We start from the raw sequence: 17,190 nt of genomic DNA on the forward strand, positions 1-17,190 counted from the left end.
TAGTGAATAAAGAAAGAATGATAGACTATCATGTGATCATTTTTCAACCCCCTTAATGGATTGTTCCAGTTGGTGATCATTGATAACTGTTAATATCAAAGAAAGGGAATTCAATAGACTTTTGAACTTAACTGTTGGAAGTACGTACTACCTGCCACCTGTGAAGCAGTCTTGGCAAAAACAAAAAAGGTTTTTTGCTTTGTTTGTTTGTTTTTGGAAACAGTCACTCTGTTGCCCAGGCTGGAGTACAGTGGTGCTCTCGACTCACTGCAACCTCCGCCTCCCAGGTTCAAGTGATTCTTGTGCCTCAGCCCCTGAGTACCTGGGACTACAGGTGCATGCCACTACACCCAGCCAATTTTTTGTATTTTAGTAGAGATGGGGTTTCACCATGTTGCCCAGGCTGGTCTCAAACTCCTGAGCTCAGGTGATCCACCCACCTCGGCCTCCCAAAATGCTAGGATTACAGGCGTGAGCCACCGCGCCTACCCCCCACCAAAATGTTTTAATACAAAAATGATCCTGAATCTGATCACAGCTCTAGATATATCTATCATTTTACTGTAAATACAGGAGTCAGAAGAACATTATTAAACTACATCATGGTAATGCATTTGGCAAAATCCAAACTGTAGGAAACTACCAGCTAACCTGATTTCTTCAACAACAACACATTGTAAAGGAGAAGGAACCTGTATACAGAGATTGAAGAGACATAGTCATCCAGTCACAATGTGTAGACCTTATCTGGATCCTAATTCAAACAAAGAAAAAACAATTTGGGAAATGTTAACACTGCCTAGGAATTTAATATTAAGGAATTATTGTTTATTTTAGATGTGATAGCAGTCTGTAGTTGATTTACATACTTCCTTTTAGAGGTAAATATGGAAATATTTACAGGTGAAATAATATGCTATCTGAGATTTGCTTGAAAATATTCTAGTGGGATTGGGTAGATAGTGGACTGGGATTTAGTTGATACTTACACCTGTAATTGTAACACTTTGGGAAGCTGAGGCAGGAGGATCACTTGAGTCCAGGAGTTTGAGGTTACAGTGAGCTATGTTTGTGCCACTGCACTCCAACCTCTGCAACAGAGCAAGACCCCATTTCTAAAGGAAAAAAACACCTACCAATTGGTAAATGTTGGTTGAAACTTAGCAATGGTTAGAGGTCCATTAACTATTTTCTCCACTTTTTTATCGTATATTTTTTCATTTTTATTACAAAAATTAAAAAAGTATCTCCTGCGAAAGAAGGAAAAACAAGTAATAGGAAGAGATGAGAATAGAGAAGCTTAGTCATTTTTTTTTTTTGAGACGGAGTCTGGCTCTGTCGCCCAGGCTGGAGTGCAGTGGCCGGATCTCAGCTCACTGCAAGCTCCGCCTCCGGGGTTTACGCCATTCTCCTGCCTCAGCCTCCCGAGTAGCTGGGACTACAGGCGCCCGCCACCACGCCCGGCTAGTTTTTTGTATTTTTTTAGTAGAGACGGGGTTTCACCATGTTAGCCAGGATGGTCTCGATCTCCTGACCTCGTGATCCGCCCGTCTCGGCCTCCCAAAGTGCTGGGATTACAGGCTTGAGCCACCGCGCCCGGCCAAGAAGCTTAGTCATTTAATTGTCCTCTGTGTTTGAATGCTAGGAGGTTTGATATTTATGGAGTATTAATCACAATCAAGAAACGTTTTACTGTTCAACAATACACAGCGCTAGAGAGATTAAGATCTGTCCCTTTACCTCAATTGGGTGATAAAGTAGAAACTGGAGACTTAAGGGTTGAGTGATAGAAACAGCAGCACAGTGGACACAGAAGCGTAAGGTGGACGTGGCAGATTCCTTCAGAAAGGTTGGTTTAGGACTGAAGAATTCTGAGACGCTGTCTTGTTTAGCAGGGGTGCGGGAGTTGTGGGGATAAGACACACACTAGGTGAGGGATTGAAGGCCTGGTCTTTGGTCTTGGCTTTGCCATTTTATTCTTTTTTTTTTTTTTTTTCTTGGAGACAGAGGAGTTTCGCTCTTGTTGTCCAGGCTGGTGTGCAGTGCACAATCTCAGGTCATTGCAACTTTCACCTCCTGGGTTCAAGCAATTCTCCTGCCTCAGCCTCCCAAGTAGCTGGGATTACAGGTGCACCACCACACCTAGCTAATGTTTGTGTTTTAGTAGAGATGACATTTCACCATGTTGACCAGGCTGGTCTCAAACTCCTGACCTAGGTTATCAACCCACCTTGACCTCCCAAAGTGCTGGAATTACATGCATGAGCCACTGCACCTGGCCCATTTTACTCTTTGTTTGACTTTGGATAAGTCACTTTAAAGTCTCTACTTTAATTTCCTCATTTGGAGAATAGAGAATGATGCCTGTGCTGTCTACATGGAAGACTTAATGTGAGAATAAAATGGCTTAACACATGAAAAAGCCGTTGGTAAACTGTATACTCCCATTCTGATGTAAGATACTCCCACTCCAGTCATTAAAAGGAACATGAAGTTGGGGGGAATGTTTAAAAAAGGGAGTGGAGAGGGAAGATATGTCATTGCTTTTCTGTTTTAATGTTTTTTTGTGAAGTTTTTTCCATTTTTTAAGTTGTCACTTAAAAATATGTAACATTGGCCGGGCGCGGTGGCTCAAGCCTGTAATCCCAGCACTTTGGGAGGCCGAGACGGGCGGATCACGAGGTCAGGAGATCGAGACCATCCTGGCTAACACAGTGAAACCCCGTCTTTACTAAAAAAATACAAAAAAACTAGCCGGGCGAGGTGGCGGGTGCCTGTAGTCCCAGCTACTCTGGAGGCTGAGGCAGGAGAATGGCGTAAACCCCGGAGGCGGAGCTTGCAGTGAGCTGAGATCCGGCCACTGCACTCCAGCCTGGGTGACAGAGCGAGACTCCGTCTCAAAAAAAAAAAAAAAAAAGTAACATTTACCATTTTAACCAGTTTTAAGTGTATATATAGTTCTGCAACATTAAGTACAGTCACATTGTTGTGCAGCTATCACCACCATCCATCTCCAGAACTTTCTCATTTTTCCCAACTGAAACTTTGTACTTACTGAAGACTAACTCCCTGGCCCCTGACAACCATCATTCTACTTTCCATCTCTATGAATTTGGTTAAGTACTTCATATAAGTGGAATCCGTTTTTGTCCTTTTGTGACTGGCTTATTTCACTTAACATAATGTTCTCAGGGTTCATCTGTGTTTCAGCATGTGTCAGAATTTCCATCCTTTTTAAGGCTGAATAAACCACTCTGTGTCTACACCACATTTTGTTTTTCCATTCATCTGTCTGTGGACACTTGAGTTGCTTCTGCCTTTTGGCTACTGTGAATAATGTTGCTGTGAACATGGGTGTACACATCTGTTTGAGTCCCTGTTTTCACTTTTTTTGGTATATATCCACAATTGGTATTTCTGGATCATATCTGTGTTTAATTATTGAGGAAGCAGTCTGTTTTAAAAAATTAATTACTTTATTGCTTATGGAAACATCTCCACAGAGTCATATCTGAGGGTATATGTACGCTGTGGTCCATGAGGCTTTTTTCTAGGAAATTTTTTTCAAGTACTAATCCAATTTTTCTTTTCTTTTTTTTTTTTTTTTCTGAGACGGAGTCTCGCTCTGTCGCCCAGGCTGGAGTGCAGTGGCCGGATCTCAGCTCACTGCAAGCTCCGCCTCCCGGGTTCGCGCCATTCTCCTGCCTCAGCCTCCCGAGTAGCTGGGACTACAGGCGCCCGCCACCTCGCCCGGCTAGTTTTTTGTATTTTTAGTAGAGACGGGGTTTCACCGTGTTAGCCAGGATGGTCTCATCTCCTGACCTCGTGATCCGCCCGTCTCGGCCTCCCAAAGTGCTGGGATTAACTAATCCAATTTTTCAATCACAATCTTCTAAGAGGCTTAAACTGTGAAGGAATATGGATCCCAAGAAATAGTTTTTGTACTCAAGATCTTAACGAATGATTACAGATAAGCCTTTCCTTACTAAATGTTTATTTTTTTAAACTAATTTCATTCAGCAGTTTTCAACTTAATGCCTCCTAAGTGCCAGGTACTGTATTATGTGGTAAGGATTTAGTGTTGAATAAATGAAATTCAAGTGTTGGAAAAATACTACTGCAAAGAAAATAAACTGAAGAAAGAGGATAGTGAATGATGGAGTGGGATGTTATTTTATATAGTCTAATTAGGGAAGTTTTCTCCGAGAGGTAGCATTTGAGCAAAGACTTCAGTAAAAATGAGAGTATGAACCATGTGAAGACGTTTCAGAAGAGTGGTACAGCAAAGGGAAGAGCCCTGAGGTAGGAGCAAGAAATGCTTTTCAAGGAGACAACTCAGGGATCAGATGACAGCCTATCTCGACCAGTACCTAGTACCTATATGAGGAAATCAATTGTTGTAAGATAGCTCTAGAAAGTAAAGTACAGGGCTGGGTGTGCTGTGTCATGCGTGTAATCTCAGCACTTTGGGAGGCCAGGGCAGGAGGATCATTTGAGGCCAGGAGTTCAAGACCAGCTTGCACAACATTAGTGAGACCCTGTCTCTACAAAAAAAGGTTTTTTAATTAGCTGGACATGATGGCACACACCTGCTCTAGCCACTTGGGAGGCTGAGGCTGGAGGATTGCTTGAGCCCGGGCATTATGAGCTATGGTTGTACCACTGCACTTCAGCCTGAGCAACACAGTGAGACTCTGCCTCTTAAAAACAAACAAAAAAGGCCGGGCGCGGTGGCTCAAGCCTGTAATCCCAGCACTTTGGGAGGCCGAGATGGGCGGATCACAAGGTCAGGAGATCAAGACCATCCTGGCTAACACAGTGAAACCCCATCTCTACTAAAAAATACAAAAAACTAGCCGGGCGAGGTGGTGGGCGCCTGTAGTCCCAGCTACTCGGGAGGCTGAGGCAGGAGAATGGCGTAAACCCGGGAGGCAGAGCTTGCAGTGAGCTGAGATCCGGCCACTGCACTCCAGCCTGGGCGACAGAGTGAGACTCCATCTCAAAAAAAAAAGAAAAGTATAGAAAAATGTTAGTGATAATTTACATATACTATTAATCTAGAAAATACTGTATTTGTGGTGTGAGAGATGTCAGGAAGATATTACTGCTGACATGACATTCCAATAATGATTACTACATAGAAGACATAACCTTTTCCTCTGAAATGTTATTTTCTTGGCAGAGGGACATGTGCAGTGAACCCAAAGAATGTATTTTATCATCTGTTCAGGGAAGACAGAATGAGACAACTGATAAAGAGAATCTGAGTTTTAAGAAATGATCTCTAAAAATCTTAGATAATAAAATACTTTAATAACCAAGTATCTTACTGATATATGGGACAGTGATACATATATTAGGAGAACACATAGACTCAGATCTCAAGAGAGGTTAGAGATCACCCATATTTTGCTGGGTGCTGTGCAGTAATGTGAAGTTATGCCAGAAATAACTGAGCCTCAAGAAATAAGCACCATTACTTCTTAGACTCTCCATTTATCTTTTTACAAACATTGATATTTATAAATAACACCCTCATTTAAAAGTAAATGAATTATCTTGGGAGAATGCTGTATGGTAATACGAGGAATATTACCTTTAGAAATGAGATATTAATTGTATTAGAAAACTTTTGTTTTTAGACTTCTTTATGTTCTGTTTGAATTGTTTCTTCCCTGATATATATATGTGTATATATATATATATTTTTTTTAAAAAGAGATGGGATTGTTTTGTTGCCCAGGCTAGTCTCGACCTCTTGGCCTCAAGCAATCCTCCTTAGCCTCCCAAAGTGCTGGGATTACAGGCTGGAGCCACTGTGCTTGGCCTCCTTAATATGTCTTTCTCAGACTTCAAACCCATTACGTTTATCACCCTCAGTGAACCCATAAATTGCTTCTCCTATATGCTTCTTGGTTTACAACATTGTAACCACCTAGTTATGCAAGGTAGAGACTTCAGTCATCATTTCCTTCTTCCTCTCCACCATTCCCCTTACCAGTTTGGTGAGCATTCTTCACGATGTGTTCTATGATAAGGACCTCATATGTATTATCTTAATTTTTTATTATAGATGTCTACTATGGTTTGCTGTTCCCCACATTTCATGTGTTGGGAACTTAATCCCCAAATTTGTATGTCAATGGAATGTAGGACCTTTGGAAAGTAATTAGGATTAGATAAAATCATCAAGGTGGGGCCCTCATAATGGGGCTGGTGGCTTTGTAAGAGGAAGAGAGACTTGAACTGACATGCATGCTCTTGCCCTTTTGCTGTGTGATGATGGCCTCAGCCATGTTATAGCACAGCAAGAAGGCCCTCACCAGATATTGGGGTGGTCTTGGACCTCCCACCCTCCAGAACTGTAAGAAATAGATTTCTTTTCTTTATAAATTACCCAGTCTATGCTGTTCTGTTACAGCAACAGAAAACAGACTAAGACAGGGTCCTAAACAAATGAAATATAGTGTTTTAAGATGCAGACTTACATTGCCGTACCAGGGCCGAGAATATCTGTTTCATTTTGATATATTTAGACTGTAATATCCTCTCCCAGTGTTTCTGCTACAAGTGGGTAGCACAGGACAAGCAATGGGGTTGAGGAAAAATTATCATAGTTACAAGAAAGCCCTCTAATAATCCTTGTAAGAGTAAGAGTTTTGTCTGGTTTTCTACTTCTTGTTTTTCCTAAGAGACCTTGTTGATGTCTCTTACAGAGAGGGTCTTTTATAGCTGAACGTTCTCAAAACTTGTTCATCATCACAGCCACTAGTATTTTTTTTTACAAGGACCACTATATACAAGATTCTAAGTGTAGACTTCAGAGGAAACTTAGGAGGGACACATTTTTCATTTGACATGCCAACAAAGATTCTTTAAATAGCAGATATTCTGATGGGCAGGAGCTCATCAAAATGGAGTGAGTGGCCAGTATTAAGCCATTATATATAGCTTGTAACTCTTTTTCACTGAAAATTTAAAGTAATTGGTCCCCCACCCCCATATTTGTTTAGATTCTGAGTCCCCGTAATGTGAAGAAAAATAGAATGTTACTATGTAATCACCTCAACTCCTAAGCCATTATTGGCTTCCCATTTATAAGAATTTGAATAATTCATAGGGCTATTCACATGTCTATTCCTTTAATGATCTAACAGTTTGGAATTTGAACTGTTCTCGTGAAGACTGCCCTGGATGAGGAAACCTTTGAGTTTCTGTTTTGTTCTGTGTTCTCCTCTTCTGTCTGTGCAGCTATAGTCTCAGGCTTACTATAGAGTTCACCCAGCATATTTGCCTCTCTCTCCAGCTCTACTAGTGGAACCCACGGTAACTTATCAACAAGAAATATACCCTTTTATTTTTAACATTTGCTAAGTTGGTGTCAGAAAATCTGAATGTTTTGGCTTTGAATGGAATTTAGGAGAAATTGCATTTTTTTACCTTTAAATTCATTTGATTTGAATGTGTTCTCTGATGTCAGTTCTATTTCTCTCTGCAAATGCTCTTTAAACTCAAATCTAGGCCGGGGGTGGTGGCTCACACCTGTAATCCCAACACTCTGCGAAGCCGAGGCCAGCAGATCACCTGAGGTCAGGAGTTCGAGATCAGCCTGGCCAACATGGTGAAACCCCGTCTCTACTAAAAATACAAAAATTAGCCGGGTGTAGGGGTACGTGCCTGTAAGCCCAGCTGCTCGGGAGACTGAGGCAGGAGAATCGCTTGAACCCAGATGGCGGAGGTTGCAGTGAGCCAAGATCACACCACTGCAACTCCAGCCTGGGTAACAGTGCGAGACTCCGTCTCACAAATAAAAATAAATAAATAAATAAACTCAAATCTAGACTCATTTTTATCACCATCTCTAAATCTAGAGTGAACCATCTTTCTGTACACTGTCAAGCCCACAGTAAAAACAGTTGTCCCTGGTTAGAACAGTGATTTCCTTTATTCAATAAAATGTTGTGTGCCTGGCTTAATGCTAGTTTTCCATATCGTAAACACAAGAGCTCCAAACGGCAGGCCCCATCAACTTATGAGAGTTGATTGGGCAAGTTCTACAGTCTGTCTTGCAGGGCCTCATAATAATTTTTCACCCTCTGCTTATAGGTTCTTTTTCCTGACTTTTGGGGAAAACTTTTCAGGCTTCTTCCAGAGCTACTTCAGTTTTGGGGGATTCTAGCTGTTAGAAGACAACAAAACTTTTGGGGATGTCCAGGCCAAGGCAGCTTCTGCACTGGCTGCTGTAGGCATCACTTCTCAGGTCTGCTGCCAAAGACCCAGATAAGAGGAATAAGCAACACACATTGGCCTAGAGTCAGGCTTCCCTCTGGGGGGGCCTTTTCAGCCCTCTAATTCCCATTTTCCATCTGTTGCTTTAGGAGGATCGTCTGAGGTTGTAGGACAGGATGAAGCGTTTGGAGTGTGAGCTTTGAAGTAAAGGTGGCAGAGTAGGAGATGCCCATTCGTGTCTTCACCGTGCAGCCACGTTCATTCTTAATGGACCACTTCCCAGGAATTGGTTCTCTACTTTGAATGGCTAGAAACCGATTTTTTTTTTTAAGAATATTTTAACATCTTAAGATGTAGTTTGTCCAGTCCAGGTCAGACCTGGCACAGGCCCAAGTCCCTCAAAAGACATTTCTCTTTTGATGGACTCCTGTTTCTGCTTTCCAAGTGGCAGTCCATACTATCTTTTATTTTTATTTTTTATTTTTTATTTTTTCTGAGGTGGGGTCTTGCTATGTTACCCAGGCTGGTCTCGAACTCCTGAGCTCAAGTGAGCTGCCTGCCTCATTCTACTGAAGTGCCAGGATTACATGCATGAGTCACCACGCCTAACCAGCAGTCCATATTATTTTAACCCTTAAAACAGCCTTGTAAAGTAGGTGCTATTATGTTGCCCGCATTTTAGAGATAAAGCCAGAACCTTAGTAACACTTTCCTGGACTACTGGAAGAATCCTCTAATAAGTCTTTCTGCATCAAGCATCTTCCAATAGTCTTTCTGTAATGGTAGTATAATGGTGCTGCTTTGCTCCTACTGTTCTGTGCTTTGCTCCAGTAGTTCCTCTATTGTGTTCTGAACACAGACCCAATACCTTTGGCATTTGAGGCTTATCTCTCTTTTTTTGAGATAGGATCTTGCTCTGTCGCCCAAGCTGCAGTGCACTGGCATGCTTATAGCTCCCTGCAACCTCAATATCTAGGCCTAAATGATCCTCTCGCCTCAGCCTCCTGAATAGCTGGATCTACAGGCACACATCACTTTGTCTGGCTAATTGGTTTTTTGTTTTATTTTCGAGACAGAGTCTCACTCTCTCACCCAGGGTGGAATACAGTGACGCAATCTTGGCTTACTGCAACCTTTGCCTCCTGGGTTCAAGCGATTCTCATGCCTCAGCCTCCCAAGTGGCTGGGATTATAGGTATGCACCACCACGCCCAGCTCGTTTTTGTATTTTTAGTAGAGACAGGGTTTTGCCATGTTGGCCAGGCAGGTTGCAAACTCCTGGTCCCAAGTGATCTACCTGCCTCAGCCTCCCAAAGTGCTGGGATTACAGGTGTGAGCCACTGCACATGGCCTAATTGTTTTTAGTGGAGACAAGGGCTTACTGTGTTACCCAGGCTGGCCTTGAACTCCTGGCCTCAAGCTATCCTCCTGCCTCAGCCTCCCAAAGTGTTGAGATTACAGGTGTGAGCCACTGTGCCCAGCCTTTTGAGGCTTTTTGATCTAATACCTACCCATACTCACAACATACGTACCGTTAGGCCTTGGACATGATATTTATCAACATTCATGGTAATACTAACATTGATTTATTCAAATATCATATGCTTACTTTGTATTCTGTGGTGAATGGTAAGGATTCTAAGATGAACAAATGTAATACCTACCCTTGGGAAACTTAAAGTTTAGTGGAAATGTAAGTAATTATGCGTCAGTATTAGTAGATAATAGAGTTGTAGGGTTGAGAACTGAGAGTAGTACACTAACTGGAAGAGGAGTTACTTCTCTTTATGTATCCTGTTTAGTTCTACCTGGAATAACCTATCTTTTTTTGTTGTTTGTTTGTCTGGGGGTTGTTTGTTTGTTTGTTTGAGATGGAGTCTTGCTCTGTAGCTCAGGCTGGAGTGCAGTGGCATGATCTCGGCTCACCGCAACCTCCGCCTCCTGGATTCAAGTGATTCTCGTGCCTCAACCTCCAGAGTAGCTGGGATTACAGGCGCGTACCACTGCACCCGGCTGTTATTTTGTATTTTTAGTAGAGATGGGGTTTCAACATATTGGCCACGCTGGTCTTGACCTCCCGACCTCAAGTGATTCCCCCACCTTGGCCTCCCAAAGTGCCAGGATTACAGGCATGAGCCACCATGCCCAGCAACCTATCCTTTTTTCCTTGATGTATTCCTGTTGATTTATGCAGCCAGATGGCAGATGGGTGGATGGATGGATGATCGATCAAGCATAACAAAGTGACATCCTGCCATCAAGAAACATGTATTCTAGCTGTAAATATTCTGAAAGACACTTTCGTTTTGCTTTGATTTCATACGCTTTCCTTTCAGTTAAGTCATTTTCTGCTTTATGTGAGTGATTGTTTTAAACACAAAAAGTAACACTGTCCGGTGTGTATTCACTTCCCATTTCTGAAGTGGAATTATGTTTGTCTGCTCTGGACATTTTTCCTTCAAAATTTAGAGAAAAAAATACAAAGATAAGATTACACATAGATATAAGAAACTGAATGCTAGGCCCACCTCTGCAGCTTACTAGCTCTGTCTTAATATTTTTAATGGATCATAATTCATCTTCTCCTTAGTGAGTTGCTGCTGTCACAAATATTGTTGTTTTATGTCATTGGTAATTTTAGGGTTTTCAGTGCTAGGTGGAGGTCATCTGCCTCTATATTTAGTGGCCCCAGAGAGACATACTAGCTTGGTTGTGGCTTTCTGAACTCCCCCTCTCGTCTCTTTTTGAAGATACTCTCAAAAGATGGGTTTATTGCTTATTCTGCTTCTGCTTGCTGTTCACAGTCTCTTTTTGTCTTGTTGCTCTTGAAATGTATCCAAGAATAGAACTGAAGGTTTACAAAAAAACAAAAGTAATCCTAGCTCTTTGTGACTTTGGGCAAGTTACTAACCTCTCAGCCTCATCAGTCAAAAAGATACAGGGATAATTAAATTAGTTAATACCTGTGAAAGCTCTAAGAACAGGCTGACATATAGTAAACTCTCAATGTTGTTATGTTAAGTAAAACATGCTTGGGGTATGACAAGGGTGACAAGGGAAGCCATTTTCTGTTAACTTAGGTTTTTTTTTTTTAAGAAATTTTGTTTATTTTTATTTTATTTATTTATTTATTTATTTTTTTGGAGACAGAGTCTTGCTCCGTTGCCCAGGCTGGAGTGTGGTGGCATGATCTCAGCTCACTGCGACCTCTGCCTCCTGGGTTCAAGTGATTCTCCTGCCTTAGCCTCCCGAGTAGCTGGGACTACAGGCACACGCCATCACGCCTGGCTAAGTTTTGTATTTTTAGTAGAGACAGAGTTTCACCGTATTGGCCAGGCTGGTCTCAAACTCCTGACTTTGTGATCCACCCACCTCGGCCTTCCAGAGTGCTGGGATCACAGGCGTGAGTCACCGTGCCTTGCCTTCTTATTTATTTTTTAGTAGAAACAGGGTCTCACTAGGTTTCCCAGGCTGATCTCGGAACTCCTGGGCTCAAGTGATCCTCCCGCTTCAGCCTCCCAAAGTTCTGGGATTACAGATGTGAGCCACCATGCCTGGCCTTCTTTCTTTCTTTTTTTATTGTTTTTTTGAGACACAACCTCACTCTGTCACCCAGGCTGGAGTAAAGTGACGTGGTCTCTGCTCACTGCAACCTCTGCCTCCTGAGTTCAAGCAATTCTTTTGTCTCAGCCTCCTGAGTAGCTGGGATTATAGCCGCGTGCCACCACGCCTGGCTAATTTTTGTATTTTTAGTAGAGACGGGATTTCACCATGTTAGTCAAACTGGTCTCGAACTCCTGACCTCATGATCCGCCTGCCTCAGCCTCCCAAAGTGCTGGAATTACAGGCGTGAGCCACCGCGCCCGGCCCTTTGTTTCTTTTAAAACTTTGTTTTATTTTGTTTTGTTTATTTTTATTTATTTATTTTTTGAGATGGAGTCTTGCTATGTCGCCCAGGCTGGAGTGCAGTGGCGTGATCTCAGCTCACTGCAAGCTCCATCTCCTTGGTTCGCGCCATTCTCCTGCCTCAGCTTCCTGAGTAGCTGAGACTACAGGTTCCCGCCACCTCGCCCGGCTAATTTTTTGTATTTTTAGTAGAGACAGGGTTTCACCATGTTAGCCAGGATGGTCTTGATCTCCTGACCTCATGATCCGTCCGCCTCTGCCCATAGTGTTGGGATTACAGGCGTGAGCCACTGCGCCCGGCCCAAAACTTTATTTTATTTCTAAGCTACTCTGGAAATGTGAGATTTAGCTATAGGTATGACCATTCATCCCACTTTGCCTGGTCAGACCTGGGCGACTCATGTCCTGGCATCCTTTCTGGTATGTACCCCTTTTCACTCTCAAGCTTCTTGGTTTGAATAATACATCATATTAAGAACAGAATGAGGCCAGGTGCGGTGGCTCACGCCTGTAATCCCAGCACTTTGGGAGGCCGAGGCGGGAAGATCACGAGGTCAGGAGATCAACACCATCCTGCCTAACACGGTGAAACCCTGTCTCTACTAAAAAATACAAAAAAATTAGCTGGGCATGGTGGCGGGTTCCTGTATTCCCTGCTACTTGGGAAGCTGAGGCAGGAGAATGGTGTGAACCCAGGAGGCGGAGCTTGCAGTGAGCCAAGATCGCACCACTGCACTCCAGCCTGGGCAACACAGCAAGACTCCGTCTCAAAAAAAAAAAACCAGAATAGGGATGAGGCTTGGCTTCAGCTCACCCCCAGTAGCATTTTTTCATACATTCCCACTGATCACAAATTCCACACCACTGCCTCACTGGCGCTATACCCACTAATCCAGAGGCTTTAGTCATACAAAGAAAATCGCCATTCTTCTGTGCTCTCATAATGTTTAACCGGGCCTTGTGCTTAAAGAACTCCAGAAACTGGCCTTAGGAGATCCAAAATCAAACCAAGGTTGCTGAGTGTCTTACCTCTGGAAGGAATGCTGAACAATTGGTTTCCAACCTTGTTTTTGCCAGCCAGACAGACCACCAGTTAACCTATACTCAAGATAACCATCACAACCAGCCTTGCTAACCTGCATACTCTACCCCTCACATGCTTTGCCCAGCCCGGCCTGCATATCTTACCCCTGATGTCAATTCCTGCGCTTTGCCTAATAAAAAAATCCTTACTGGCTCTTCTCAGGGAACCAGTCTCTGCTGTCTGTCTCCCTTACGCTCTAGCACAGTAGGACAAGCCCCAGAATAAAAGCTTTTTCTGGGAAATCTGCTTGTCCCTTTGTTAATTTTCATTACATGGGGAGTCCAAATGCCTGTGGTCTGTAGCAGTGGTGGTACCTTAGATTTGACGGGAGTGAAGTATTAATATAGTTTTACATTTCTCTCTCATTATGGTTTTTCTTTGGGTTTTTTGTTTTTGTTTTTAAGAAAGTCTCACTCTTTTGCCCAGGCTGGAGGGCAGTGGTGTGATCATAGCTCACCGCAGCCTCGAACTCCTGGCACAAACAATCTTCCTGCCTCAGCCTCCCAAGTAGCTAGGACCATAGGCACCTACCACTGCAACTGACTAATTGTGTGTGTATGTATGTGTGTGTGTGTATGTATGTATATATGTAAAAATATTTTTTGGCTGGGCACAGTGACTCACGCCTGTAATCCCAGCACTTTGGGAGGCCGAGGCAGACAGATGACCTGTGGTCAGGAGTTCAATACCAGCCTGACCAACATGGTGAAACCCTGTCTTTACTAAAAATACAAAATTAGCCAGTCATGGTGGTGCATGCCTGTAATCCCAGCTACTCGGGAGCTGAGGCAGGAGAATCGCTTGAACCCAGGAGGTGGAAGTTGCAGTGAACTGAGATTGCGCTATTGCACTCCAGCCTGGGGAACAAGAATGAAATTCCGTCTCACAAAAAAAAAAAAAAAAAAGGCCGGGCGCGGTGGCTCAAGCCTGTAATCCCAGCACTTTGGGAGGCCGAGGCGGGCGGATCACGAGGTCAGGAGATCGAGACCATCCCGGCTAACCTGGTGAAACCCCGTCTCTACTAAAAAATACAAAAAAAAAAAAAAAAAAAACTAGCCAGGCGACGTGGCGGGCGCCTGTAGTCCCAGCTACTCGGGAGGCTGAGGCAGGAGAATGGCGTAAACCCGGGAGACGGAGCTTGCAGTGAGCTGAGATCCGGCCACTGCACTCCAGCCTGGGCGACAGAGCGAGACTCTGTCTCAAAAAAAAAAGAACAAAAAAAAAAAAAAAAAAATTTTTTTGTAAAGACAGTCTCACAATGTTGCCCAGGTTGGTATCTAACTCCTGACCTCAAGCAATCTTCCTGCCTCAGTCTCCCAAAGCACTGGGAATATAGACGTAATATAGACGTGAGCCACTGAGCCAGGCCATTAATTGTTATTTATATTCACATTTGCCCCACATTCCTATCCTGTGCCTAAAGTCAGACTGAAAGGGAAATATGTTTAAAATGAGAAATTCAGGTGCCTTTTTTTTCCCCCTCTGTAGATTAACATTTAGTACAGAAATACCTTCCAGTGTTGTGCATGGTGGCTCACACCTGTAATCCCAGTACTTCAGGAAGCCAAGATGGGCAGATCACTTGAGCTCAGGAGTTCGAGACCAGTTTGAGCAACATGGCGAAACCCTATCTCTACTAAAAAATATATATACATATAATATGTATGTGTGTGTATATATACACACACACACACACACACACACACACAAAATTAACTGGGCATGATGGCACACGCCTGTAGTTCCAGGTACTTAGGAGGCTGAGGTAGGAGGATTGGTTGAGCCTGGGAGGTGGAGGTTGCAGTGAGCTGTGCAGTCCTGCCTGGGCAGCACAGCAAGACCATGTCTCAAAAAAAAAGGGCTGGGCATGGTGGCTCACGCCTGTAATCCCAGCACTTTGGGAGGCTGAGGCGGGTAGATCACAAGGTCAGGAGTTTGAGACCAGCCTAACCAACATGGTGAAACCCCATCTCTACTAAAAATACAAAAATTAGCTGGGCATGGTGGCACATGCCTGTAATCCCAGCTACTCGGGAGGCTGGGGCAGGAAAATCACTTGAACCCAGGAGGCGTGAGCTGAGATCACGCCACTGCACTCCAGCCTAGGCAACAGAGCAAGAGTCCATCTCAAAAAAAAGTGAAGAAAGAACGAACTTCCTTCCCCATCCATATTTCCTAAATTAATAAACCGTACAACTTCATTAAATTTTTGGATCTCTGTTTCAACGTTATTATTTTACAGATACAGGAACTGAGGCCCATAGAGATTACATGTGACGTGTCCTACATACATGGTAAATTAATGACACAGAGATAACCAAATCCTAGATACTTTAACACTCCCACAGTTCTTTCTATTACATGAAGCAGTAAAAAGTGTTTCTGTGGCAAAGATCAGCATTTTCCTGAGTGTATTATGCAAGTTCATTCCTTTGTGCCCTGTGGGTGCAGCAGGACTTCTGTAGATCATGCTGAGTACTCCCTCTTTACAATGAACCTCAGCACTCTAAAGGTGCTCAAATGTCCTGAAGTAAAGAAACCTATTGGCTTTGTTTAATCCTATATTTTCTAAACTTTGGGAAAGCTCTTTGGAAAATGCTGGCCTAAGGCTTTCTTTCTGGGGCTGGAGTGCAGGGGTGGGTTAGGGAGGAGAAAGTTGACTTCTCTTTTTTAAAAAATGTCTCATGGGTTGTTTAGTCTCTCTTGTATTCAACATGATTCCCCGCCCCCACCCCACAGTTCTGTCTGCCATGAACACTGGAGCTTATTTTAGTTTAAGACAGTCAGCATCATCTGATTGGGATTGATCATGTGCTATTAAGAGGGAGTCCCCCAGAATGGTGATTCTACAAAAAGGATTCATCAGTCATTTGCATCTTCTGGGCCTCTCCAAGTCCTGTAGACCTCCTCCTCCCTTCTCTCCTCTCCTTGTTCCTCTCTCCTTTATATCATACAAAGATTGGATGTCTGTAGAAGAGAGACCAGGTTTGCCTGGAGAGAACACATCGCTGGAGAGATTAGACTGAGACAAGTTCTCATTTCCAACATCTACAAGTGATGGTTTAGTACGAAATAAATAACGTAATAGCACCGTTTGACATAGGATTTTGGTTACCTGAGAAGTAGTGACATTAATCCCTGAATTAATTTTGAGAATTTTTAGAAGAAATATTGCTGCAGTACTAGAACTATAGTCAGGGTTACCCATCAGGCTCTGGAACTGGGGGGACACAGGATAAACTCAAGAGTTACATCTCATCCAGGAAATCTGCCTCCTCCACTTCCCTTCCCTTCCAAGGTCTGTGTTTATTTGAGTAGATAGAGCTCCAGTAGAATATATGGATGTCCCCCAATCAGTTCATCCTGAAGGGAGTTTCCATTAACCAGGAGCTAACAGGAAGAGATTTTCCCTAAATCCCAAAGACACTTGTATTTCAGGCCACCTAAGTTCGTGAAACCCCAGCTGTCCCAGCAACTACTACTGCTTATTGTAGCAACAAATGGCCAAACATCCTTAGCTCAGCCTCTGACTTTCCTAGTGTTTGCAACTTGTTCTTGTTTCTCCAGTGGGGCCGTTGATGTCATAAGCTCTTGTATAATTGCTTTAGAATATCTAATTTTGCTCATCATTAGAGCTTTTTAAATTTTGTTTTCTTTTTTCTTGGTGTTCTTCCCTTACCAGAGCTTTTTTTTTAAAAAAGGGATTTTTGACATGGTTTAAGGATTAAACCATTGTAATACGCATCAAATATTCCTTATCTGAAATGCTTGGAACCAGAAGTGTTTCAGGTTTGGGGTTTTTTCCAATTTTGGAATATTTGTGTCTACATAATGAGATAGCTTGGTGGGGTACCCAAGTCTAAACACAAAATTCATTTATGTTTCATACACACTTTATACACATAGCCTGAAGGTAATTTTATACAGTATTTTTAGTATAGTGCATGAAACAAAGTTTATGTACATTGAACC

The 17,190-nt window shown here is 43.0% G+C and overlaps 1 protein-coding gene across 6 annotated transcripts in view; it reads left to right on the forward strand.

The window, feature by feature from the left end:
- Positions 1-17,190, forward strand: part of BTBD7 (BTB domain containing 7) — a 108,219-nt gene that overhangs the window by 23,238 nt on the left and 67,791 nt on the right. Inside the window, exon 1 of one of the 6 annotated variants that reach the window (XM_033191513.1) lies at positions 2,110-2,128. The exons of 4 other annotated variants lie outside the window; for them this stretch is intronic. The gene's annotated coding sequence lies outside the window, so the exon portion shown is untranslated. Of the gene's footprint in view, positions 1-2,109; positions 2,129-9,400; positions 9,424-17,190 lie in introns of those variants that run through there. One more of the 6 variants, XM_033191512.1, reaches the window with a different exon arrangement.

The sequence above is a fragment of the Trachypithecus francoisi genome, unplaced genomic scaffold (assembly GCF_009764315.1).
Source record: "Trachypithecus francoisi isolate TF-2019V2 unplaced genomic scaffold, Tfra_2.0 Lachesis_group3, whole genome shotgun sequence".
Taxonomy (NCBI): Eukaryota; Metazoa; Chordata; class Mammalia; order Primates; family Cercopithecidae; genus Trachypithecus; species Trachypithecus francoisi.